This window comes from Triturus cristatus, chromosome 4_1 (genome assembly GCF_964204655.1).
Source record: "Triturus cristatus chromosome 4_1, aTriCri1.1, whole genome shotgun sequence".
NCBI lineage: Eukaryota > Metazoa > Chordata > Amphibia > Caudata > Salamandridae > Triturus > Triturus cristatus.
In genome coordinates this window covers 54,384,908-54,410,865 of record NC_140585.1, presented here as the reverse complement: position 1 = coordinate 54,410,865, position 25,958 = coordinate 54,384,908, and the positions used below count along the sequence as shown (strand labels likewise).

Below are 25,958 nucleotides of genomic sequence, written 5' to 3'. Positions count from 1 at the left end.
CACACAACACACCTGGACCACCTCAGAATGTGACATCCAGTTGGTATTTATGGTCCCTTCCATAAGAGTGGGATAAAGTATCTAAACACAATATTTATGACCCACTGTACCAGTATTTCCTGCACAAAGGGAGACAAGCTTCACTTTATTGCACCGGGCGTACAGAATAAAGCAGGCCATGTACAATCATTCGGTTCCCTGACATTCAACAAACACCTCCTAGCCTCTGGCAACAGGGCCACATGCGTGACCCCCTCCATTACGGTGTGGATACCGTTCCAGAATCGCACAACCTCCGAACATTCCCACAAGATATGAAGAAACGTGCCCGGCAGGCCACATCCACGCTTACACAATCCATCCATCGAATAACCCATACGCAGCAAACCGGGCCCTGTGACATACACTCTATGGAGGATCTTCAGCTGTACAAACCGTAGGCGGGCCGGGATCGCCACCTCTTTCGGGGAGGCCACCGCCGATACCCAGTCCTCATCATCCAATTCCAAGCCATCGCCCGTCCATGCCTCCCTCAAACGGAGCAGCAAGTCCGCACGATCGTTAATGAGTTTCTTATAAATCAGGGAAATAGTGCTGTCGGGCACATAGCCATCCAACACTCTATCCTCCAGTGGGGAATACTCGGGGATAGCAGTAGCATCCGGAAAGACCGAACAAAGTGCATGGTAGACTTGAGCATACCGGAAGTACTCTCTATCGTTTAATTTATATTCAATTTTAAGCATTTCAAACGTTTTGAAAGCTCCCTTCGCCCACAGATCCCCCACCTTACATATACCAATCATATCCCATTTCTCAAAGCCTTTCGATCTCCACAAACAGCCCAACCGCCCAGAAGCATACAACGGCGTCGCCCGAGTTAAGCGATCCCTCCACCCCATCGCAGCATTCGCCGCGTGCCACACGTGCACCGCCACCCGCGTGGGTCCCGTCAACCGCATGTCCTGGGTCACCGAGTACAGCGCCCTATTATAGTCTCCACCCGGAAGCAGGAGTTTATCCATCTCAAAGGCCGGGTTTCAGGCAGGACCATATATCCCGTGGTTCACCGCCGCCAACTGAGACGCCCAATAGTATTGTTTAATATCGGGGAGAGCGACCCCCTCATCATACCAAGGGAGCGTCAACTTGGCGAGAGCAATCCGCGGCCGCCCGTCCCAAAACAGTTGGCGCTGAAGACCCTCCACCTCCCGGAAATAACGGGCCGGCACGACATCAAGAGTATTTTGCAAGGCATACAAGAAACGAGGCAGCGACATCATTTTAAACAATGCCGCCCGTCCGAGCGGCGAGAGCGGAAGTCGTCGCCATCTCGCTACGTCGGCCTTCAATCGCTGGAGGGGAGGTAGAAGGTTTCGCTCATAGCGACCCGCGGTGTCCAGTGAGATAAAGATTCCCAAATATTTGAACCCCAGGGTAACAATCTGAGCTGGGCAACCCCGCGGCAGCAGGGGGGCATCCCCCGAGAGGACGTAGACGCACGACTTGGCCCAGTTGATGACCAGGCCAGAGTTGCGGCCAAAAGAATTCAGCACGTCCACCAATACAATTAGCGACTGCCGGGGAGACGTGAGATACAGAAGGATATCATCCGCGTAAAGGGAGACACGGTCTTCGAATTCCGGCGTCCATCTAACGCAACCAGGCGGCGAGAGGCTCCAAAGAAAGTGCAAAGAGAAAGGGTGATAGCGGACACCCCTGCCGCGTACCTCTCCCCAGTGCGAAGGGAGCCGACACCCTACCATTCACTACCACCTGAGCCAGTGGGTCAGCGTATAGTAATTTTACCCAACCAATAAACTCCGGGCCGAACCCAAATTTCGCCAACACGGCCCAAATATATGGCCACTCCAAAGTGTCGAATGCCATTGTAGCATCCAAAGATGCCAAGATGGCCGGCTCACGTATGAATTCCGCTCTAGCAAGGACGCCGTGTAACCGCCTCAGATTTAGAGCGGTATTCCGATGGGGTATAAAACCAGACTGATCCTGATGAATCAAGTCGCCCACGACCCGAACCAGTCGGTTAGCCAACACTTTAGCCAGAATTTTGGGTTCTGCGTTCAACAGAGAAATGGGCCTATAGGAGGCGCAGCGATCTCGCGGCTTCCCCTCTTTGTGTATCACAACTATGCTGGCGAGGCGTTGGTCAGGGGGGAGGAAGCCCGCCGCACGGGCCGCCAAAAACATGTCTCGAAGATATGGTGCTATCTTATCGGGACGCAACTTGTAGAGTTCGATGGGGAGACCATTGGGACCCACCGCTTTACCCGAAGCAATCGAACGAGTGGCCAAAGCGATCTCATCTGACGACAACTTCGCCTCCATCAACACCGCGTCTGCCTCCGATAGGGTTGGCAATGTGATGTCTCTAAGCAGGCTATGGGAATCCTCCTCCGATCGCAACGAGACCGGAGAGTATACTCTGCGGAAATGAGCTGCGAAGCAGTCAACGATCTCAACCGGGTCAGTCACACGCACTCCATCACTCCTCTCCACAACGGGCACCACCCTGCTATCTCTCTCCTTCCTATCCAACCAAGCGATCAGTTTTCCGGCCTTATCCCCCACATCATACAACCGCCCTTGCTGCTCTCTACTCATCTCTTTAGCCGCTTCCATGACTAACGCTCTGTAATCTGACTGTTTGAGGCTGAGAACATGCAATTTCTCCTCAGTAACCCCACTCTCCAAGTCCTCCTCCATTACAGCTATTTCCGCTTCCAGGCGGACCACCTCCGCTCTCTCGCACTTCTTAGTATGGGAGATAAGGGACAAGGCCTGCCCCCTGACCACCACCTTATAAGCCTCCCATAGGGAGACGGCCGACGACACCGACCCCACGTTATCAGTAAAGTAGTGATCAGTGGACTTGACCAACTCCGCGCGGATCTTAGGGTTACGAAGATACCAGGTGTTAATGGGTGCCACTCTCCCCTCTGCCCCAGAGACTACCCTCAGCTGCAACCATAGAGGGGAATGGTCAGAGATACCTCGGGCTAAATGACGCACCTCCCCAATCATTCCAGCTTGGGTCGCCGGCATAAGCATATAGTCAAGTCCCGAGAGACTCCCATGGGCCCCCCGAGTGAAAGGTGTATTGCGCCTGTCCCGGATGCATCAATCTCCAGCAATCTACAAGTCCCAAAGTGTCCAAAAAACCACCCAACCAGGCCTGAGCCCTAGGGAGATCCCTGGGAGGGTGGCGGTCCTCCAATCCGGAGACAACAGCATTAAAATCACCACCCAACACCAAAACCCCCCCAGGGAGTCCCAGGACCAAACGCCCCAAATCAGCAAACGTAGCCGTTTGTAACCCCGGAGGTACATACACAGCTACGAGCGACACAGTCCTGCCCTCCCATCTCCCCACCAGCGCCACATATCGCCCCCTATCATCGTGAAGCACCTCGTCCACTTCCAATGGGAGAGAGGCCCTAAACAGAATGCCCACTCCCCTAGAGCCAGAAGTAAAACCAGAGTGAGCGGCAAGGCGATAGCCCCTCCTATTTAGGGCCTGGAAGGAGTTCCCAATCAAATGTGTCTCCTGCAGGAAAACAATGTCGGGCGAGGCTCGTTTCAAGAACTGCAACACCACCCCGCGCTTGATCCTGTCCCCCAGACCGTTCACATTCCACGAAAGGATTCTCAATCCCCTACCCCCCATCCCACTCCCGCACATGATACCCACATCCCGGAGAGCACAACCCAGAGAGTTCAGCAGAAAACTTCACATTGCCTTGCAAAACAAGAAAACAACCATCCCCAACAACCCCCCTCCCCCACAATCCCAGAACAACTCCCCCCTCCCTGCACCCCTGCTTGAGCCCAAACAGCCCCCTCAACTTGCAGTGTGCCTGTCGCCCTAACCTATACCACAAAAAGAACCCCAGAAGGAGGAAAGGACCCCAATAAGCTCCCCACAACCCCCAGGCACTTGAAGGGCATGATGTACCAGATTAAAGTACAATTGAGCCAAGGTACAAAACCTCGCCAGTCTAGTCAATCGCCAGGAACCAAGTTCTAGTCCCGCTCCACCACATCCCGTTCGTGTTCCGCCGTCCGACTGTCTCGGTCCTGTCCCCGCGGCAGAGCATCCAACCAGTCTCCAACTGCCTCCGGCCGGTCAAAAAAGTGGGAACGACCCTGGAACTCAACCCGCAACCTCGCCGGGAACAACATCGCGTATTTCAACTCCATGTCTCTCAAGCGCCGTTTCACACCCAAAAATCCCAGCCGCTGTTTCTGGACCGCTTGCGTGAAGTCTGGATAGAAGCTGACATTGGAGTTCTCAAACTTCAGCGGCCCTGCCACCCTCGACGCCTGAAGGATAGCATCTCTATCTCGAAAGTTGAAAAGTCGGGCAATTATAGGCCTCGGGGGAGCACCCACTTTGGGCGCACCACCCGGAATCCTATGGGCCCGCTCCACCGCAAAGAACTTGCTCAATCCCTTGGCCGCGAGATGATTGATCACCAGATCCTCCACAAATAGATCCGCGGCAGATTCCTCCGATCTTTCCGGCACTCCGATGATACGAACGTTATTCCGTCTAGCCCTGCTTTCAGAGTCCTCAAGTCGACGATCCGTCTGGTCACTGGCCAGCGGCAGCCGGCGGACCTCCATCTGCAGGGCTGCCACATCTACAGTTAGGCTCGACGCCGCTTGAGACAAAGAGTCGACCCGATCGTTGGTTTTAGACAGGTCTGCCCTGACCAAATTCACATCAATAAGGACCGCGTCCAATTTATGCGCCAGGGTATCAAACCGCTGACCCACCGCAGCCTTTATCTCCTCAATGGCGCCCATAACGTCCTGCAGGGTCAATTCTGACGATGGGCCCGAAACCTCTTTAGCCCTCTCAGGCGATTTATGCAAGCCACTGGGGGACCCCTTCAGCTGCGCATACCGATCCATATTGTTGGCCTATGCATAGGATCCCCTCCGGGTTGACTTGGGTTTCGACTTGTCACCGTCTAGTCTAGTCGCCATCGTCCGGAGGTCACCAAAGTTGGCACTCGTGGAAGCCGGGGACAGGAACCAGTTGGCCAAGTCAGCCGAACACTGCAGTCGCGGGCAGGAAGTCCGTGTGTAGCCCGAAAGTCAGGCCAGACACTCCGCCGTCCGCTCTCCTCTGAAACACCGAGGTCCCTCAGCCGATCTCAAAAGGACAGACTCGAAAACGAAAGTGAAAGTGCGGGGTACGCGGCAAGTCAGGCTCAGCATGCCGCTGTTGTTCACTTCGTACCCGGGCACCCCACCAACTCGAGATCGGGACCTACGCAACAGCAGGCCGCAATCTTCGGAGGGCGACCATTCGGGCTCCCGGCGTCCGATCTGAATTTGGAAAACGGGTGGCACCTCAGCGCGGATGCATCAGCAAAAGCCCATCAAGTTTACCAGGATTTAGTCAGGATGGACGTGGGAGGTTGCGGAGGCCCTCGAGAGCTGTAAGCCTACGCGGCCATCTTGGTTGCGCGCTAGGCTCCTCCCCCCACTGTTCTACTTTTTGATAACCCGAACCTGCTTCAACACAGCAATGGTTACAACATTCCACATTTTCTGCAGTTAAGGAACATCTATCTTTCCTTTCTGATGACATGGGTTTACAAGATTTCTTCTTGGGTCCTAGGTGACCACATTCTAACAGATTCACATACGCCACTTACAATGAACTGTGGAAAACTTCTCAGGAGGACGCTGTTGAATGCTTAAGACAAATTGACAAGATTAATTTGGAAAATGCATTGGCTGTTGTGGACAATGGCATGACTGCATTGTCAAATCACAGATATTCTTTGAAAAATATTGTATGCATTCTATGTTACACTTAATGACAAGTGTCTCTTAAAGCATGGGCAAAGTCAACTGAGAACGATCATGCAATTGAGTGGAAATTGCAGGTTTTAAAATCAAACCGTGTGTTGTGGAAATATCTAAACGCAACATGATTGTTTCGGTATTATAATGTAACACACACAGAAAGACTGGTGGCAAAAAAGATGGATGCTAACCATTCTACACAGGCTGGCTTTGTGATACATGACAGTCAGGTATCGCAGTTTAGGGTATCCCAAAGGTATCTGGCGAAGGGAACTCCCACTGTGCTCTCAATAGGATAGGTAGTGTCAGGTAGGAGTAGAACAATATAATCATATAACCACACAGCAATGTTATAATGGTTGAACCTGTTGCACGGATTGCGCTGGTAAAGCAGAACTGTGTGTTAGGATGACAGGACGTCAGAGTGTAGGGACTGAGTCTCTCTATAATGTCAGTACCTGTTGGCCCAATCCTGCTAGCTCACAGCGCCTCACCTGAACTCCTAATCTTCCCAGAGTATCAGGTGATTTCGGCAACCTCAAACAGGACCCTCTATCCCCAAGGGCACTGTGGAAACGGACCCTCCCCTTTTGTTACTCACTTACTCACTCATGCATGCCCATAGTAAACATAAGAAAGACAGAAAGAAAGTTTACAATTTATTAAAACTATTGTAGTCTATTATGAAGCAAATGAGCTGTGATCATTAGGCAGATGCAACTAAACAAAGTAATTTGAATTACTACCAGACTGCATGCATAGGACAAACATCCCACCCATTGCAAATTATATATCTGTCTAGTTCTACCCTTATCTTGTGAGCATAAGGATATATTTGCGATTTCTGCTGGGATTGATCTAAGCCCCCATACCTGGTGTATGTAGTAAGGTGGTTTGCATGATGAGTGTAAACTTAGTTTACACAGGGTTGCATGTCAGGCACTGCTGTCATTCCAGAACAGTCCTCGCTGCCGGAATTCTCCTCTCTGCATCCAAGGGGACGGAACACCATTTATATCATAAAACTATTGTGCTGGAGATGCCAACATGTTATGGCTAAATATTAAGCGCTGTTGCTAAACAAGCAAAGAAAACAGCATACCAAGATATGTATTCTAGACGACCTTGTACAAAATGTGTAGATGAAATCCCACGAAGAGTCCCTGAATAACAAACATGGAAACTCGTTGACAGAAGGCCAGTCAACCAGCCCTTGGAGAGTGCTTGGGGACCCAAGCCACAACAGTTGGCAATTAGCTGCAGGCCAGCAACATCCAGGTAAAATCCACCAAGTGATAGTCCCCTTCCTAGAGCACAACAAGCCCCAGGCCAACACAAGTCTGTAGATAATCCAGTTGCAGCCCCCCACCCCAATAGTTCTTCTTGTTGATGTTCCAGCGTTGAACCAGCGTAGTATTTTTCCAATCCCCAAAGCATCTCTAACTCCTAAAGGCAGAGGCCCAGTGGTTATACCCACAATGACCTATGAAGATGAGATCATCTCAAAAGGCCACCTTTGAAATGCACGGGCCCTCTCTACATGTTGTTATGTCTGACATCCTACCCTGGGAGGCTTGATCAGTATCTTTAGTGGGGCCACAACCCTGCCACTTGGAATGCAGATGCCAATTCCACCCCCTCTTAACCAACACAGGAAGTCCCCTCAGAGTGAGAGGTCTACAGTATATCTTGAGCCCCTTGAGTTTATAGCTGTCTTATCAGAAAATGCACAGATGTAGCCATCCCCCCAGCAACCAGCTGTGAATTGGAGACAGGTGGATAGGCATACAGAGCGATGAGTACAGACATTCCCACTTTCCCAAAGTGGTATTTCCACCGTCATAATGTCGAATTCACTCGCACCACTGGAGCAGGTTCGCCATTACGAACTCCTCGATATCAAACAATATACTGACACCCTTCTGCATGCAGGAAATCCAGCTCAATAGCCTTTCCACAGATCCCTCAGGCCAATCCAATACGAGAAGCAGGCCCTACTGTACCAAACACACTACTCGGTGCCATTTACTACCAGTGTATGTAGAGCACACACGCATACATACAGGGAGTACTCAGATATAGCAAAAGACATGCAGAACATTGGCAAGTGTCTTCTTAAATGCCAAGCCTAGTAACAGTAACCTGCAAACACAGGCCCCGTCATGGCAAATCTGTGGCACATTTAAAGAACTACCTCTGTGGGTGGCACAACCAGTTCTGCAGGCCCACGGAGAAGGAGTTGAGTTACATGCCCTAGTTATAAGTCTTACCTCTAGACAAAGTACTTACAGCTAACTCAAGTTAGCCAATCATTTATACACTAATCACCAGTATGTATATGACAAGCACATCACTTTGGCACTGAATGGCAGTGTAAAAAGCAATCAAAGTCCTTAGGCCAATACATAGATCAGCTGAAAACCAGGGGGGACAAAAGCAAAAAAAAAGGGAAAGCACCCTAGAAAGGGCCACCTCCAACAGAATTTATTAGGATTGGTATGTTTGATACAAAGGTAACACAGATCTGTGCAGTATGCGCATACACACATTTATAAAGGAGGGCGGTTGGAACCTGGGACCTCTTAACTATCTCACTAGAGATGAGATTGGTAACCCGAAAATACATTGATCCCTCCCTTTGGTTCATGTACACCGTTCGGTGATTGGGATTAAATCCCAGATCCATAGATATAAAGTTGGTTCAAGTATTGGTACCACTAAACAGCACATTACACCTATAACTCTTGAAGACTCACATTCACGTCACACCTAAATCACATTTTTAGCTCCTAACATATACTTCAACTTTTGGCAATCTATAAATAATGTTCATTACATTTCTCATGTCGTTCCCTCCTGTCCAAATTTCTTTCTTTCATATTTTGGTCGATATCTATTAATTATTTTACTCCACACTTTGTGTTTTTTCTCACTATATCACTCTTATTTCCCTTATCTGGCCTCTTTTTTCTTTTTTCTGCTCGCTCAGCTTGTTTTCCCCTTCCTGCTGAAGTGACAAGCAGAGCAGAATGACTTCAAGAGTCTCTTGGAATCCTTCATGTGGGCTTCATATCATAGCACAATTGTAGGAAGGTGGAATCTGACTGCATGGTTGCCCCCACTTTTTTCCTGGTGTTTGAATGGTTTTTGACTAGTCTGGCTGGGATCCTGCTATCCAGGACCCCAGCCTATCTGCTTACTCCCTTAAATAACATGGAGTGCATATTAGATGCACTAGTGATTGGATACTGTGGTACCTTATGAGCCCCTAGTATATGGTACCTTAGGTACCAAGGGCATAGGTACTTCACAGGCCTACCAGGGGCTGAAGCATGTATTATGCCACCCCTGGGAAGCAGACTAAATCGGACACCACAGGCCTGCTACTGCAGCGTGGGTGAGGTAGTGTTAGCACTCCTCACTGAGGTATAGGTTCCTATATCTCACCCACACACACACATATAAACCTATCAGTCACCCCTAAGGCAGGCCCTATCGATCCTGAGGGCAGGGTGCTTGGCTTACAATGTGAGAGGGTGCCTCTGCTTGAGCAGGGCCCCTCTACAGCTGGCAGGGTCTATTCCCTGTGGCTGTTTGTGGATGCGGTTAAACCATATACTCTTAAGTGCATTATAACCTACCGGTAAATGCTAACTTTGGAATGACTGCATCATTTGGTGTCAAAGAACTTGGAATCATACCCCCACACCAGTAACTGATGTGGGAGTATGATCCCACCCTTCTAGAGGGGACAACATGTACCTACTGTGGTAACACGGTAGAAATCTGAAAGAGCCCTGGCATCACAAAATGGATGCCACCAGCACAGACACTGGGCTGCCCTCCTGCTGCTGACTGAAACTCGCAGTGGAGGAGGCCCAACAATAGGCATCCTGTCACAGGGAGGTGTCACCACCTTCCAGACAGGATTTAGTGTATTGGGGCTGGGTGGGTGCACTCCTAGAGTGCTTTAAAGTCCTGCACTGGGGGAGCAGTAGGCTCCTCTGTGAATATGCCAGCTCAAACCGGTTCAGGGGCTACCTGTCCCTGCTCTGGTGCGAAACTGAACAAAGGGAAGTGGGTGTAACCACCCCCTACCCTGACCCTCCCAGAGGGGTGGTCATAGAGCTAGTCCCTTCCTGTCTTTTAGTATAAGATAGGGAACCCTTGCCACTGCAAGTTAGATATCCCTGGATGACGCTTTACAAGAAGAATCCTGGTCCTTCGATGTTCCACTACCTTTGGAAGACGGAAGAATCTCCCTTGGAGTCAAGGAGTGACTCCCCTGCTTGGCAGGCACCAAAACTTTGAATCAAGGGTCGCAAACTTTCCCGCTCCCGCTGCAGCCCGAAGTCCCTGCAGCCCCAGAAGTGGATCTCCTGACTTCTCGACGGCCATTGTGAGTCCCCAGCAGAGCTGAGGCGAGTGGACCCCACGAGTGATGAGGAACAGCAATACCCGGGTACTGTGCACTATTGTCGAGTGCATCCCCTTCACAACGTTCTATGAACTTGTGCTTTGGACCATTTGTGGCCCAAGCCTCCAGCAGGTTGTGCACCGAAATTCAGCGGCCTACCCCGTCCCGAGTGACTGTGGGCTCCTGTGAAGCATTTCCTCACGAGGCGTCTTCGCGATCCCTTGCTCGTTGGCTTGTGGGTCCCCTGAAGACTTTCTGATCAAACCAAAGGGCTCCCCTGGTTGCTCCAGGCCTGCCCTCACTTACCCTTGCTGGGTGAGTCCCTCAGACCTTGCTGGTCTGCACCATTGAGTAAATTCACTTTTCACGAGACTTGCTGCTGCCAAGGCTTGTTGGCGCCAATCCGGTTGCCGACACCTCAGTCAGCTGCAGACGTCGTGGGACACTTCGAATCCAGCTGCTGGTCATCGTCGATCCCTCCTGGTCCTCGTGAGCGAAGAGTCAAAACACCCTTCATCGGCTGAAATCACCCGACATCCGTGGGCATCCATCTTCCTGGCCCCGGGTCACTGGCAAGTGACTGTGAACACTGTCCCTTCTGCTTTCAGGTCATCTTCATCTTGAACCCAATCTTGGATTCCACTGGACACTTCTTCAGTCTTCGCAAGCAGCAAATCTTCTTTGGCTTCCATAGAAAACAGCGACGCGACCCAACACCAAAAGCCACCTATGCACCCGGTTTCCCTGGGTGAGGTAACTCGTGCACTCCGGTGCTCTAGTCTGTGTTGGCCCTCGAATTACTTACTTTGTAAGTGGCTTGCTTGTAGACTTCCTTGAAGTACCCTAAAACTTTAAAAATCCAACCGCGACTTGCTTAATTTAAATCAATAGGGAACCCGCAGCTGTGTTCTCACACTGCATGCGCCTCCCGTGGGTCTGTTACTTACCTGCTTTTGCTGCATTAGTGAAGCCCCAGTGATTCTACAGGCCCTAGGCCTTGTCCCCTTGCAAGTTGACTTTCCTAAACCTCTTTTTTAGTATATGGTCTGTTACGCCCCTAGGGCCCCAGCCATATTTGTGCTTAACTTGTTGTGAAACGTTGATATTTGAATGTGTTCCTGACTTCTAATCTCATAAAGAGATTAGTAGAGTGTGTCTATGTTGGACTTGGCCCTTATGGCCAGTTCACCCCTAGAACTTTTTGCATATCCTAGCCTTTGTTCTGTGTTGTACTAGTGGTTTTAGGCCTCTAGGCTGTGTCCCAGTGGAAAGCGCGTGCGCTCTGTGTATGTTTAGTGAGACTGACCTGCCCTCCCATAGGAATGCATGGGGGATCTGAATGACCGTGTTAAGTCCTGATGTGAGAGGAGTGCAGGGTCGAGTTTGGTATGTGCGAACTCGTGAGAGTGAATGCTGCGCAATGATGTGTGCGACGTTACGGTGTCTCGTGTAGAAGTGCCACTTCTAGAAGCTGGCCTGTCTGTATAATAAATGTGCAGTGACTGTCTGGCTTACGATTGGCTGGTGTGTCTGGCTCCAGGAGTCAGGATGGGTCTGCCCCGGTGGTGAATGGAGAGAGCTGCATGTTGATGGCAGGGAGGAGTACACCTGGGACCTGAATAGGGCTGGGCTTTCCACACACAATGCTGGCTCCACCCCCTGTGGTGCGTCTAATGTCCCTGGCCTGTCCTGTGAATAGGGAGAGGGGCTGAGCAAAACAAAGTGCTCAGGAACCAGTTGCATCTGGTTCGCCCCTTGCCTGCACCTTTGGAGACAAAGGATTCTGTGTATAAAAGAGGGGCTGTGACCCCATGAAAATGTTCTTGCACTAGAAACTACCAGGGGCGTGATGCTGCTGGGGCCCAGGGGAAGGCTTGCCTCCCTGGGCCCTGCCCAGCCCCTGGAGGACTTCTTTTGGCGGACCCTTCTGCCCTTAAATCCCTACAGGACCTGTTGCTGTCCTAGCGCCTGGTGAGCGCTTTATTCCTTTGTCTAGAGCCAAGCGCTTTATTTTTCCCAGAGGAGGAGCGAGCAGGCTTTGCAGCGCTGGGCTGCGATCTCCGCCGAGGGAATCCCGACGTAGGGATTCCCCCGTGATGCTGCCTGGAGTGGGTACACACCCCACATTATGGTGCCTTTGATAGCGGGAGCCTACCCCGCTTTATTCTTATTTTTACACCGAGGAGAGGGAGCCTACCCCTCATTGCCGTTTTCGTTATCTCTGTTGCGGGTGCCCACCCCGCATTCTTTGGGAGCCTTTGCAGGAGCCCACCCCGCTTATACTTTTTAATGCGGGTGCCCACCCCGCTTTGGCGTAATTCCTTCACGGGAGCCTACCAAGTATTGCCCGCAGAGAAATCCCCGCCGCGGCTGTGCCTCAATGGAACCTCTTCCGGGCCGCTGCCCAGCGCGACCCGGAAGGAAGGTAAGACTGTTCTCGTGGGCAGGGCTTCCTCGCCGGAGGAGGGAAGCCCCGCAAGTGAGAGGAGAACGTTGCTGAGCGGGGCTCCCGTGACCGAGGGGAAGCCCCGCGTCCAGCTACTGAGGAGCAGAAGTCCCGGGTCCCCGGAGGGGGCCGGGTGAAGGAAGGCTCCCAGAGAGCCCCACGCGCCACCCCAGCCGTCCGGAGCCTCGCCGGTTCCAGGTGAAGTCCCGGTGAGTGGGGCTGAATTAGTGAGGCGGGAGGCACAGTGTTGGTGCCTGAGCGGTCCCGCCGTTGCGGGCCGCTCCAACGAAGGGGCCAGTTCTTACTCTGAATTAGGGCAGAATCATTTCAGGAGCGGGTGCGCTCCATGGGGGCATGTGTATTTCTAGAGCCCGTGCGTGGCTCCAACATTTCTGCATATTGGTTACAAGGGCCAGAGGGGCCCGTGTTTGCTCCGCCATGTATACAGATGTTCACAGCGCCAGTGCGCTCCACAGTATTGAGGGCACCTTCCAGTTTAAAACCACAGTACTGGGGGACATGTTGTGTTTAGAGCCTAGGTGGCTCCAAAGTTTTGACATTATTTCAAGGGCCATTGAGAGCCCAGGCCTCATTTGACTTCCACAGCTGCGCAGCACTTAGTGCCAGATGCAGCGTTTAGGCCCTGTTCTTGTCCCCAGCTGCCCAGCAAGTAGTGGGCAGCTGCTACGTTTAGGTTCTGGCGCAACCTGGACCCTAATGTGATTTAGGTGTTATTGTGATTAATATACTAATGCGTTGGGTGGTAGGAAATGATACTGTGTGTAGTATGTTTTGGGCACCCTGTGTTTTATACCTCTAGATAGGATTTCTGCATAGGAGGTTGTTTAACCTGTTTAGGTTGATGTTAGGGAGATTATACTTCCCTGTGTGATGTACTCCCCTAGTGTAGTTATACTTAGGAGGTTAGGTCTAATGCGTTAGACTAATGAGAAATTGCATAATGTGTTTATGCCCCTGTGATGGATACAGGATAGGTTTTATACCTGATTCTCTTGTGATAATGCTGAAGTCATTATTGCGCCAGTAGTTACTGGTTGTGCTCTGCAGTGATAATTTGTGTTACAGTTAGTATATGTTCTACATGTACAATTGGTGATTTGTGCTGATTCTGACAGTGGTCCATGTGGCCCTGTCTTGTGTAAATAGTCCCCTGTAAAATTCTGCCCAGTGCCAGTTGGCACAGTGTAAATTATGTGATTATCATCTAATGTGTTTATTATAATACAAAGGCTATTTTTTATATATAACCTTGTGTAGAGTTTCTTTTGTGGTGGGCCTAGGGTGTTGTTGCTGTGTGCGCGCGCAAACGCTTTACACACTGCCTCCGGGATAAGCCTGACTGCTCGTGCCAAGCTACCAAGGGGGTGAGCAGGGGTTATCTTGGCGTGTAACCCCCAGCCCTGACTCAGAGTGGTGGTTTCTGCCTGGCTTTGGCGCAAGCCTTAGCCAACCAGAAATCCCATTTCTAACAGTCTAGAAATAAATACATATATATACCTGTGTGGTGTCCTTTCATTTGGTAATTCAAGAGATTATAAAGGTAAAACAAGCTGTTTTACATTCCTCAGAGACTTAGCCTGAAGGCTGCTCTCCACAGCTACCACTAGGATAGCTTTCTTTAAAAGGTTGTCTTAAACCTATCTACCATAAGAGTCAAATTGGACTGGTGCAAGGTGGCCACTATAACTAGTGACCAGCATACGCCAGGCCAACTTCTCACAACAATCCTCATCAACACACCGTTGATGAGAGAGTGCAGCAACCTCTTGTAGCATTGTCATACAAGTAGCCCTGGGTGCTTGTAATCACTCACACATTTGGATGTCGTGCTGAAGTCTCACTCAAAACTGCCAAATTCTTCCAAACTGTGGAGAAGAACTAGAAGTTCACATGTGACTTTGCCCAGACATCTGCCATGAGCCGAGTAGTACCTGACTATTCTGCACAGAGCAGACCCTCTTACAGCAAGCGGTGCTAAAGATTCCTGTACAGAGAGGAGAGGCCAAGCAGAGTGACTGACAGTACCGCCAACATCTTCTAAAACAGACACACTTCAAAAAGACATACTTTAGATGCGCCTCAAACACACACACAGCCTGCAAAGACAACTCTACCCTGTTCAGATGCACACACACATCCAACCTGCAGAGGTACATCAAAAACACACAATTCCTGAACCAGACACACAACCTCTGCAGCAGATAATGCTATAAGCCAACATATGCCGCTGGAAACTATTGCAATGACTGAGGTTTTACCTAGACTGAGATATAAAAAAGAGGGGCAAAGGGGCATGGGGCAGCAGGGAAGGCTTGATGTTCAACTGCCTTGGTGACATGCTTCTGACATAGGGGTACAGGTGGGCAAGTCAACAAGCTAACAGCGAGAGCCGAGCAAAGAGAGTGCACAGATTTCTCATGGAGCACTAAAATGCAGTGCAATTTGAACACATTTTTCACAGTGCAGTAAGATGCAGTGCAGTGGCACAAATTTCTCAGTACAGTAAGATGCATTGTAGTGACACAGATTCCTCATAGTGCAGTAAAGTGCAGTTTGCACAGATCTGTCACAGTGCATTAAGATGCAGTGCAGCGTGCACAGATTCCTCATAGTGCAGTAAGATGCTGTGCACAGATTACTCACAGTGCAGTTAGATGCAGCGCAGTATTCACAGATTTCTCATAGTGCAGTGAAATGCAGTACAGTGTGTACAGATTACTCACAGTGCATTAAGATGTAGTGCAGGGCACAGATCCTCTCTCTTTAAATCAAACGATGACCACACACACCCCCAGGGCCGGACGGAAAGGCCCTCAGAGGTCCCTGGATTGAAGAGCCTGGCTCCTGAAGGAGATTTCCTCGAGGATTATTCAGTCTATTTCTACAAACACACCACAAGGTGCTGACAATCTCCTACCTGAGCAGAAACCTGTACAGACATTTCCAGGCTCTCTCCCCCTGCTATGGCTGGGGTGGGGCAGGTGCAGATTTGGAGTCTGGGGGAGGCGAAGGGACTATGTCGGGATGAAGATGACTGTACAGAGAGACAGGGCGTCCTTCCTCCTTTGCAGCAGGCTGGACACAAAGGGAGAAGCCGGAAATGATGTCAACATTCGCTGCTTGTACTGTCTCTGCCACCGCTGACCTGGAACAGGAAAAGCTTCTCCCTTTCATACAATGTGTTCAGTGGATTTCATCAGCAGGCGAGGTGCGCCCTCTGCTGGCTATTTAAGGAACCTTCACATCCAGTCTCCAGGAGTGAATATACAGAAACAAGCATTTTGTGGCAGGAAATATCTGGGTTTTTAGTTGTCACAGAAATGAATGTTTTTAAGATACACACAGTCCTCGCACAGGGTCTCACCCTTGGTTGCTGCTGTAAAAAAGTATTTACAGCTTGTCTTCATATGACCATCCTCAAAACACTGATGCAGAGGACTAAAGAGTATTTACAGAAATTATCAAGTGGAAGTGACAGTTTATATTTCATTAAATATATGAGAATATGTGTTAGTGGTGCAATTAAACTGGTCAGCTTATTAATTTTTTCATTTATTTTTTTAAACACTTTATTTATCGGGTTTTTCAAGAGCACATCATGATACATTGCAAAGTAAATAGAGAAAAATACTATACAATTTTATACACCAGACCAAATATAGTGTGGTATAAGTCATATGTCAAAGTGAAAATTAAAAGAACAGATTTTTTCTAATCTTCCTGTGTTTCGGGGTTATTTCTTATCATAGCTGCCAAGGTTTCAGATTGCTATGAGTGACATTTCAATGACTATGAGTGACACTTTCTAGCCAGCATAAGTAAGCGAAGAAGAAGTGGAAAGCATATAAATATCAGAAATTACACCCATCTGAGCAACAAGAAATTAAAACGTTAAGTGCTGCAAAGCACCAGAAATGGAAGGGCACTAACCTAGTGCCCTTGTACAGTCAGAGGCACAACACTACTGTTAAATGCTGCAACTAGTTAAAATATCTAAAACACTCCTAAAACCATTTATCATTTTTTTACGGAGTTCTATATAGCGCGAACTTGACCCAGTATCGGTATCAGAGTGCTTTACATAGTACCAGTTGCATTACATGAGGACACATTCATCATTTTGTTAAGCATGGGGAGCTTAAGTGATGTGCCCAGAATCACAGAATTTTCAGTGTCATTGACGAGCATCGAAACCGGTTCCCCAGATTCGAGGTTGACCGCCCTAGCCGTCAGGCCAAGTATGGTTTCACCATTCATTTTCACCATGCATGCCATGGTGTAAAGCTATTTCTGTGATACCGATTGATGGAGCTAAATCTGTTTGTCTATTTCTGTATTAAACATGCAGTACAAATGGTGTAATTCATAAGGATATATGCAGACTGCTGTGATTTCTGTCTTAAATCAAGAGGCACGCTGGACGAGAGAGGAGCTCTCTGACCTGGTGGATGTCACCAGCTTCAAAGTATTAGTGTTGCCATGCGACAGCAACAAATCCAGGGGCCCAGGCACGTAGGAAATTGAAATTGAACTAGGGACATGTTGCCACAGCCTCAGATACCTGTTGGGAGGATGGGCCGGTGTTCTACGGGCACACAAAGACGGGGAGATCAAAACAACGTTACACCCGCAGAAAAGCAATTAGTAATTACAGCTTTCACCAGCCTTAGTACACCCACTGGGCCCTAGGCCTTTTGCTGGCAATCAATCGCGGCAAAGGAGGAACATCACTGGCCAGGCGGATCTCTCTGTCCCACGCGTGACCTGGGTCCAGTCTTGTAGGATGTGAGAGGCCCCGACACAGATTTCCGTTGCCTCACTGTAGAAAGGGAAACCCCAATAAATCCAGGAGACTCTCCGCATATAATCCAGACTACTATTTTATTAGTATTTAGATAAATAGTAGTAAAAGGATGGAGCCCACGGTAACAGCAGTAGTAAGAGCAGGAAACCAAAGGTAACTGAACTAAAGCACAGAATACAGTGACATAACAGAACACTAAGTAAAGATACAGGCTGCTGTATTTCAAAACACACTCACTAGCAAAATAAAAATCATTAATTACAGCTGTGATTCTGACTGCCACATGAGCCGGCACAACACACGCCGACGACCTCAGTTTAGTTGCATGAGTATGGCCAGCCCTGCCACGTACCAAGCATCAGGCGTTAGACTAATGCATTTCAGTGTGGTGGTCTGCATCACTGCACTGAAATCTGAAGTCACACATTATAGCGCCTCCTCAGCTGCTATGATGCACCATGACTGAGTGGCAATGCATGTTGCACGCTGTTCCTGTTAGGTTTCAGGGGCATGCTCATGATCTGCTCCTCACCTCTCTCTACTTTGTTACAATGTATTGGGACTGGACACACCACGGGCCGATACGACACGGCATCACTGATGATTCACTACCCAATGACTTGGCTACTTAGATACTTAAAATATAATTGTGAAGCCTTGAGACATTTTAATAAGTGGGGGGGTGAGTCACGGGGTCAGTCCTGCAGTGCTGCCGGCCCGCACTACCCGCAGCGGTGCAAGTGCATGGCATTTCAGGAAGTGTTCGCTGACACTTGTCAGTGTGTTGGGCAAATTAATGTTAGTGCAGGTTCTCTTTGCCCCTCACACCACAGCATTGTGGATGAGGATCGATTCCCGGGCCCAGAGTTGACCACGCCTGACTTGCCATTTTGGTGAAGCTGCTCAGCATTGCCATATGCTCACCAGCCCGGCGGTATGGATTCCGTGAGTTACCATGTCACACACAGGCTGAGCCCACCAGCACAGGCAAAAGAGCTGATGCCAGTCCTAGTCAGCAGCCTGCCCCGCTGCCAGAGTGAATACTGTCAGCAAAACACACACAAAGGAGTAGGAAAGTGGATAATACAAGTTGGCACGCGCTCAGTGAGAACAAACTGCACTCATTTACAAAATTGTGACATGCATCATCATTGGGCTCGCTAACTAACAACCTTGTGTTCCATGATGCCCCCTTGCCCCATGAGCATCCATCTGTGAATAAAACTAAATAAAATATGAGAAATACAAACAACAGAACATGCTGTGTGGCTATAGGTAAAACTTGATGAACGAAAAGGTAGGAGAGACACAAGTTAATGCGAACCTTAGGAGTAAGAATATTGAAGTACCATTAGATGCCAGAAATCCAATACAGAGTTTACTACACACTACCTAGAGGAACACCACACAGTAAATGACCTATCCTGGACGGTGCTGGACTAATCCAGAATCATACCATCTACAGGAGATAAAAAGAGATTACTCCCGATGAGGGAACAGGAGTGGGTGTACAGACTAAAAAGTCACATGTTGGTATTGAATGATGTTACTCCTTGGAACACCCTGAATATATAACGTTGACGACTATATAGACTCCGATTTTGATTAGTGGCCCCCTTGCCCATGAGCATCTATCTGTGAATAAAACTAAATGAAATATGAGAAATACACACAACTGAATATGCTAGGCAGCAATAGAAAAAACTTGATGAAGGAAAACGTAGAAGAGAAACGAGTTAATGCGAACCTTAGGTGTAAGAAGGTTCCCTACATTTAACATTATCTATATATTGTATCGGTTTGAACATGTATAGGAATTATCCCCTTGTCAGTTTGACTAATAAACTTAATTAAACATCAGGTACTGTTTTTATCATTTATAACACTATGATGGGTGACCCCCCAGCCAGAAACAACATTCCTCCCGAAGGGAATCTGTATATTACATTCACGCTTCCAGTCGATTATAATTCATCGGCAACAAGATGGGGGCCATATATGTTTATATCGCCATGCAACCTTGAGGAATGGACAAGCATTCAATAAAGTTATCTTTCCAATAACCTGTAAATAAATCACAGTATAGATCTGCAGATCGGACGCATGACGCCGTAGACGTCAAAATCATGTGACTCCTACGTCCCCCACGTGACTGGAACTTCTCCCGTCTTAGGGTAGGAGGAGGACAGCAACTCGCCACCTACACAGCGAGAGTTGGAGAATGTCCAGGAAGTGTACCCACCTTGACGAAGTAAGGAGCTAGAGGTGGGGTTCCGTGGGACGGAACATCTACAAGATGTGGACATAGATCATGGTACTGGGTGTGCAGTTACACTGACAAATTAAATACGTGATTGCTTACTTTAATTGTGACTATGTGTAGTGGTATGCACATGTATATCATGAATTGGAGCATTTCCACTGTAATCCAGGCCTTCTTTCAGCGGTCATGACCCTTAAGACTATGTGAAATGACACTATGAGTTGCCTCCGAATTGACTGATTTTCCACATTTATACTGGGTAGGCAGTTACACCGACAAAGTATACAAGTGATTGACTACTTTACTTTTGACTATGTGTGGTGGTATACGCATTTATATTATGAATTGGAGCATTTCCACTCTTATCCAGGTATTTTTTTAGCGTCATGACACCTACGACTGTGTGAAATGGCACTATGAGTTGCTTCCAGATTTATTGATTTTCCCCAGTTATACATATCAAATAAGCATATCTATTTATAACACCATTATTTATATGTTTTATATCCTTATAGAGTTTGACTACATAGGGTCCCTCCCAACACCTCGCTAATTCTAGCGATTCGCTTGGTGCAACTCGGTGAGTGAGATTTTCTAGCACAGCATTAGTGGGCGCATTTGATTGAAACGGATTTTGGTGATGGTAAAAGCGTTTTCCTGAGTGTTATGTGGTGTGGACACTGTTCCACAATGAATGTTTAGTCCGATTTGGATGCGATGCTTAAAATATTATACCAATTGGGTACTGTGAGCTTTGAGGTGGTGCATGAATGTGGTGCAAAGAGGAAAGAAGCACCCTGGGGTTTGGATTTTTCACTCCCTGATACTTTGTGGAGGATCAAATGGCAATCTAGTAATAATTCTCTCCCCTCCGTGTGCTTTTCCCACAGATTACGAAGTTTGCGTGATATAGGGAACCCCATGTTGGAAGGAATGCATTCCATTGATACCTAAGGCAGCATCAGAGGGTACTACGTTTTGGGATCCGGAGGCTCCTGATGAATGCCTGAGTGACCCGACACTGTGGGCACGATTTAAACGGCAGAAACATGTTGACGCTTTGGCAGTAAGGAGGGGTGAAGAAATCTTAATCTTCTCCTGTCACCACCATCCTTCACGTATTAAAAACTAGCCAGATGACCCAGGAATAAAGTTTCGAGTGGGTACACATCCGAGCTAGTTTTAACTATCACTAGCTGCACTTTTCTTAGGTGATCCCAAATTTTCATTGTTTGTATTGTTTTCCACTCCCCTTTGCTCCACCCCATGCGTTGGTCTGCGCAGGGGTGTTATTAAGCAAGCCCAATGATGAAGAATGTCACAATTTTGTGAATGAGGGCAGTTTTTTCTCACTGAGCACGTGCCACCTTTTATTATCCACTTTCCCACTCCTTTGTGTGTGTTGCAGTCATCAATTGGGGAGGTCAGACTAGGTTTGTCACCGCTCCCCCCTTCAGGTTGTGTCAAAGTGAGTATAGTCACCATCAGTTTGTGTACAGTGGCATATGACCATAAATCATGCAGGGGTGGTGTTGGTTGCACCAAAGGCCCGGGAGACCACAACGAGTTGTTGCAGGCTGGCCATGAAGGGGGTCTGCCTGTCGCAGCAGCGCCAGTGTTCCGTTGTAGAAGTAAGTACCTGAGAGCGAGCCAGCATTCATCCGTCTTCATGTAAACCTGTGCCATATCTCTTATTCTTTGTTTATTTCTTAATTTCATTTGCACGTACACTTAAAACTCTACCTGTGACTGTATGTCATTGACAGATGCACATCCTGGACACATACATTTCTTTCAACCATTTAAAACCAATTTTCATATTATATATTTTTACTGACTTGAATTGCAACAGATTTTTACTTTTAAATATCTCTATTTACACAGCTAACTAGACTTATGATGCTACATCTTACCCCAACACCCGTACTACCAACCTGCCGTAAGAAAATAAAGAGCTATGATGCAGCCAGTGCTTGCCACGTCAGAGCGCTTTTTTCCTAACTGTACCTATTTGTTTTTGTTTTTTGTGAAATCGGTTAATGTTTGCACACTTTCGAGACAACACTGTTGCGTAATAAAAGTGTTTATCATCAACTGATATATGGTTTCTTTGGCTGCTATACGATAACTTACATTTATTTGACCGGCTAAATATATTTTCAAAGCTCCCAAAGTATTGCAATCTGTTCTTTCACAATCTTTTCATTTCATTATTTTAACTGACCTTACTGGTGAAAGAACCTGAAATATAAGTGACGGCACTCGTGAGAGGCCCCTGCGGTGAGCGGGCCTGAGCCAGCTTTATGAAACTGAACAGAACTCAGGGGCATATTATCAAGCATGGTGTTAAAATTATCGCCGCTTTAGCGGTAGAAAACTGCCGCTAAAGCGGCGATAATGGGCTTGATATTATTGCCTTGAGAATTCCAAGAGAAGCCCATGTTGACACCAGAACATGGGCTTCTATTGGAATTCTCCAGGGCATATTATCAAGCCCATTATCGCCGCTTTAGCTGCAGTTTTCTGGCGATAATTTTAACTCTGTTTCTTGATAATATGCCCCCTAATTTGTTGTGCAGACAGTCCGTGACTGCAGAGCTCTGAGCTGTGTCACTTTCACAATTACTTTAGGAGCTCCCAGCTGTGAAGTTACTTTGTGCAACTGCCTGCATACAGGGAAATGCAGAACAGCCTCTCAGCTAAACTAACAGTTACAGGCTTAATGAAGATGTGCGCTTGGCGTCCTGTGCTGCAGGAGACAATACGGGTTACAAAGCAGGTTGAAGATGCGGTCCCTCCTCCTGCCCCTGCAGACAACAGGTCTCTTCGGATTTGTAGTCCCTTTGCCAGGCAGCTGCAGTGGTGTGGCGTCCAGTGCTGCATTTGATAGTCCGGCACTATATAGCGGACTAACAGGTCTCCTGGGACTTATAGTCCCTTTAGCAGGCCGTCTGTTGACAGTGTGCGTGGCTCTTTGTTGATAATTAATGCTTGCCACAATGGGGTGCTCTCCAGACTAGGCAGAATGGGGCTTTTTGGGTGGCCAGTCATAGCTCCGATCCGGAGCTTTCCTGTCTCCTCTGATTCAGTACTCTTGTATGGACATGTACTGTCTGTGTTGTTACTGCTTTGGCCTTTTACGATCGCCACAGAAAGCACAGTCTCTAGAGCCTACCTGTCCCTAGGGGCGATAGCCAGGCTAAGGTATCAAGCACAGGAAATACATGCCTACTAAGAAACACTTTGCTTCGGGGGGCGTTCCCACAACGGGTCCAAGGGTTCCTTTGGTATCAGTCCACTCTCTCAAACTCAGATGCCTTTTTCAGCACCTTTAGTACTACAGCTGCCTCCAGGCCTCCTTCCTGTCATGCTGTTTCTCTCTCTTCTTACAATGTATGGTACAGACTTGGTGTACATAATACCCTACCAAGAGTCTTTTCAGACCCTGAAAGCCTCAATTTTATTACAGACAGCATTACTCCTCCACTACTGTGACTTATGTTGTCCTTGATGTTCAGAAATAAAGACTTCATAATAATTCTGTGTCTGTCAGAAGACTAGGGATGTTATCCTGACAATAAATGCGTACATTAAATAAAGGTATACTTATCTACACTAATGGTAAGCTGGGAACTTAATGCAATAATTATTGATACACAATATACGTTTGAGACTCTTACATTGATTCAGCACAAGTATTGACAATTAAAGTAATCTATAGGAAACAGGTATAGGATTTCTCTTTTAGCAGCGTTCACATTTTTACTATAGAGGTTAGGAGTAGGAATTTATTTTTAAGACTCAAAGATCTCTTTTTTCTGAGATAAATTAACAACATTAAACTGTTCTATTTAGTAGAACTTGTATCTCTACTCTAAAGAGTAAGTGGATATTTAGGTAACACGCAAAATATATTATTGTTTAAGTCATTTGCTTTATGGAAAAATATTAAATATGAATGGCTATATATTTAACAGAGGTCAGTGGTTAAGCCAAACCCATCAATGAGAGCACTCTTTGAAACTGAATAATTATCAGCATCCTCTTCTCTACCTTTATCAGCAAAGGAGAGCCAAAGAATAGCTGCCCGCTGCTCTTGGGGGATGTTCTGAACTTTAAAGGCCCTTTCTAAAGCAATTATCCATTTGTGCATGTCATCCCCAACATGGTAGGGAGGGACTGTCTTGCTCAGGTTCCTACGGTCATGAGAAATGTCCCTAACTCTAGGGACACTGTTGCTGCCACCATGGTACTCTAGTCCCAATTTCTTCCTAGCCCTCTGGACTTCTAGGGACTCTTTGTTAAGGGCCAGCTGCTCTTGCCTGAGCCTAAGCCTAGCTTTCTCAAGTTCATGCATTTAGTGTTCCCCATCCAAAGCGTTCTCCCTCTTATTAGAAATGGAGGTCCCTACTGACTGTCCTGAGGCATTGGATTCTGCAGAGAAGGATCTAGACCTCCTTGGTCTACTCTGCACTTTCCCAGGAGGAACAAAGGGAGAATCCTCTTGGCCACCTGCAGTATCCTCTGGGAGATCAGGGTTATCCAGGTGGGAGTCATCAGGCTCCACTTGGTCATGGTCGGATTCTAGGTCAAAGAGTGGTCCTCCTCCTGGCCTATCTCAGGTCCCCTGCCTACCCACTCTTTCCTGTTCATCTGAACCACTGGCTTTCCTTAGGTCATCTAACAGTAACACCTCAAGGAGGCGTTGAGTGTTGGCACTTTTCCCTGCCTTCAGCTTCCTAGAGGCACACAGGGCTTTCGGTTCTTGGAACGAAAGCTCATTGTATCTAGTAGGCAGAGAGCCACTGGCATCTCCTTTAGAAGACATACTAAGTGAGGTGTGGTGTTGCACCTACCTAACCTAGTGGGAACTATACTCTCTGATATTGGAGAAAGGGTGTGCTAGGCCCTTGACTTACTCAACCCTAAGGCCAGTAGAACTTACTATTCTAAGCTTGTATTATATGTGCCTAGTATTAGCAATAGCTTTTCAATAAAACAACACAAAGATGTATCTGGTAAAACAATGCAGGCTTGAATCGCAACTGATGCACACCAATGTGAGAAGCTGGCCTGGTATAGGATGTCCACTAATGTAAGTGGGCACCTTGCATCAGTCCAGACAACCCTTATGGGGATTTAAGAGGTCTTAGACAACCTTAGAAAGCTCTCTAAGTGGTAGCTGTGGGGAGCAGCCTTCAGGCTTCATCCAGAAGGAGTGTAAAGCAACTTGTTTTACCAGAAGGCAATCTTATAGTAAAGATTAAGTGAAAAAGAACCACACAAGGTATTGATAAAAATATGTATTTATTATATAATACTCTCTAATACGTTTAGAGGTCTTCTACATGGAGATAAACACAACGTACACAATACTTTACATAGAAATACAGTAAATAGCACGTAAAACACAGTGGACCCCAGGAAGGGCCAAACCATATACTAAGAAAGTGGTATAAGAACCACGACTTGGGTCAAGACAATGTTGAGAGGATGTAGAAGTGCTGGGGACCCAAGGAACCACCCACGGTGCGTGACTAGGAACCCTACGGAGCACGTGTGCAGTGTGGGAACACAACCGCGTGCTCCGTACAAGTCTACATGTCAGTCGTGGTTGGATTTTTAAAGATTAAGGACCCTTCCCAGTGGAGCCTGAAGAAACCCCATGGAAGACAGAAGGTTGGAGAGCCACCCCACCCGTGGATACCCTAGTACCCACGTTACCTACTCCAGGGAAGCCAGGTGCATACGTGTGAATTGGTGATGGAAACCACCGCCAAACCCATGGAGGACTTCAGGAAAGTGCTGTTGCTGAAGAAGAAGAAAGTGTCCGGTGGAATCCGAAGGTGGATTCTAGATGAGAGGTACCTGCAAGCAGAGGGGACAGAGTCTGTGTCACTCAGGAGTGACCAGGAGACTTGGAAGACGGATGCCCTCCGATGTCAGGTGTTGCAGGATGGGTGACTCAGCAGCTGTGAGGACCAAGCGATGCTGAGGAAGACCAGGAACCATGTATGAGCTGTCCCACGAAGGATGTCGAATGCTGAGGAGCACCAACAAGCCTTGGCAAATGCAACCAATGCAAGGAATTGAAGAAGGAGTAACGACTCACCACAAGCGGGGGAGTCAGGGCAGGCCCAGAGCAATCAGGGGAGTCCAAAAT

The 25,958-nt window shown here is 48.0% G+C and overlaps 1 pseudogene across 1 annotated transcript in view; it reads right to left on the bottom strand.

Annotated features, from left to right (window-relative positions):
• The window catches only part of LOC146839463 (uncharacterized), a 49,596-nt pseudogene extending 33,961 nt beyond the window's left edge, over positions 1 to 15,635 (bottom strand). The window contains exon 1 of the transcript XR_014981085.1: positions 15,452 to 15,635. The product of XR_014981085.1 is annotated as an uncharacterized LOC146839463 (transcript). The remainder of the gene's footprint in view (positions 1 to 15,451) is intronic.
• Between the last annotated feature and the right edge of the window lie 10,323 nt (positions 15,636 to 25,958).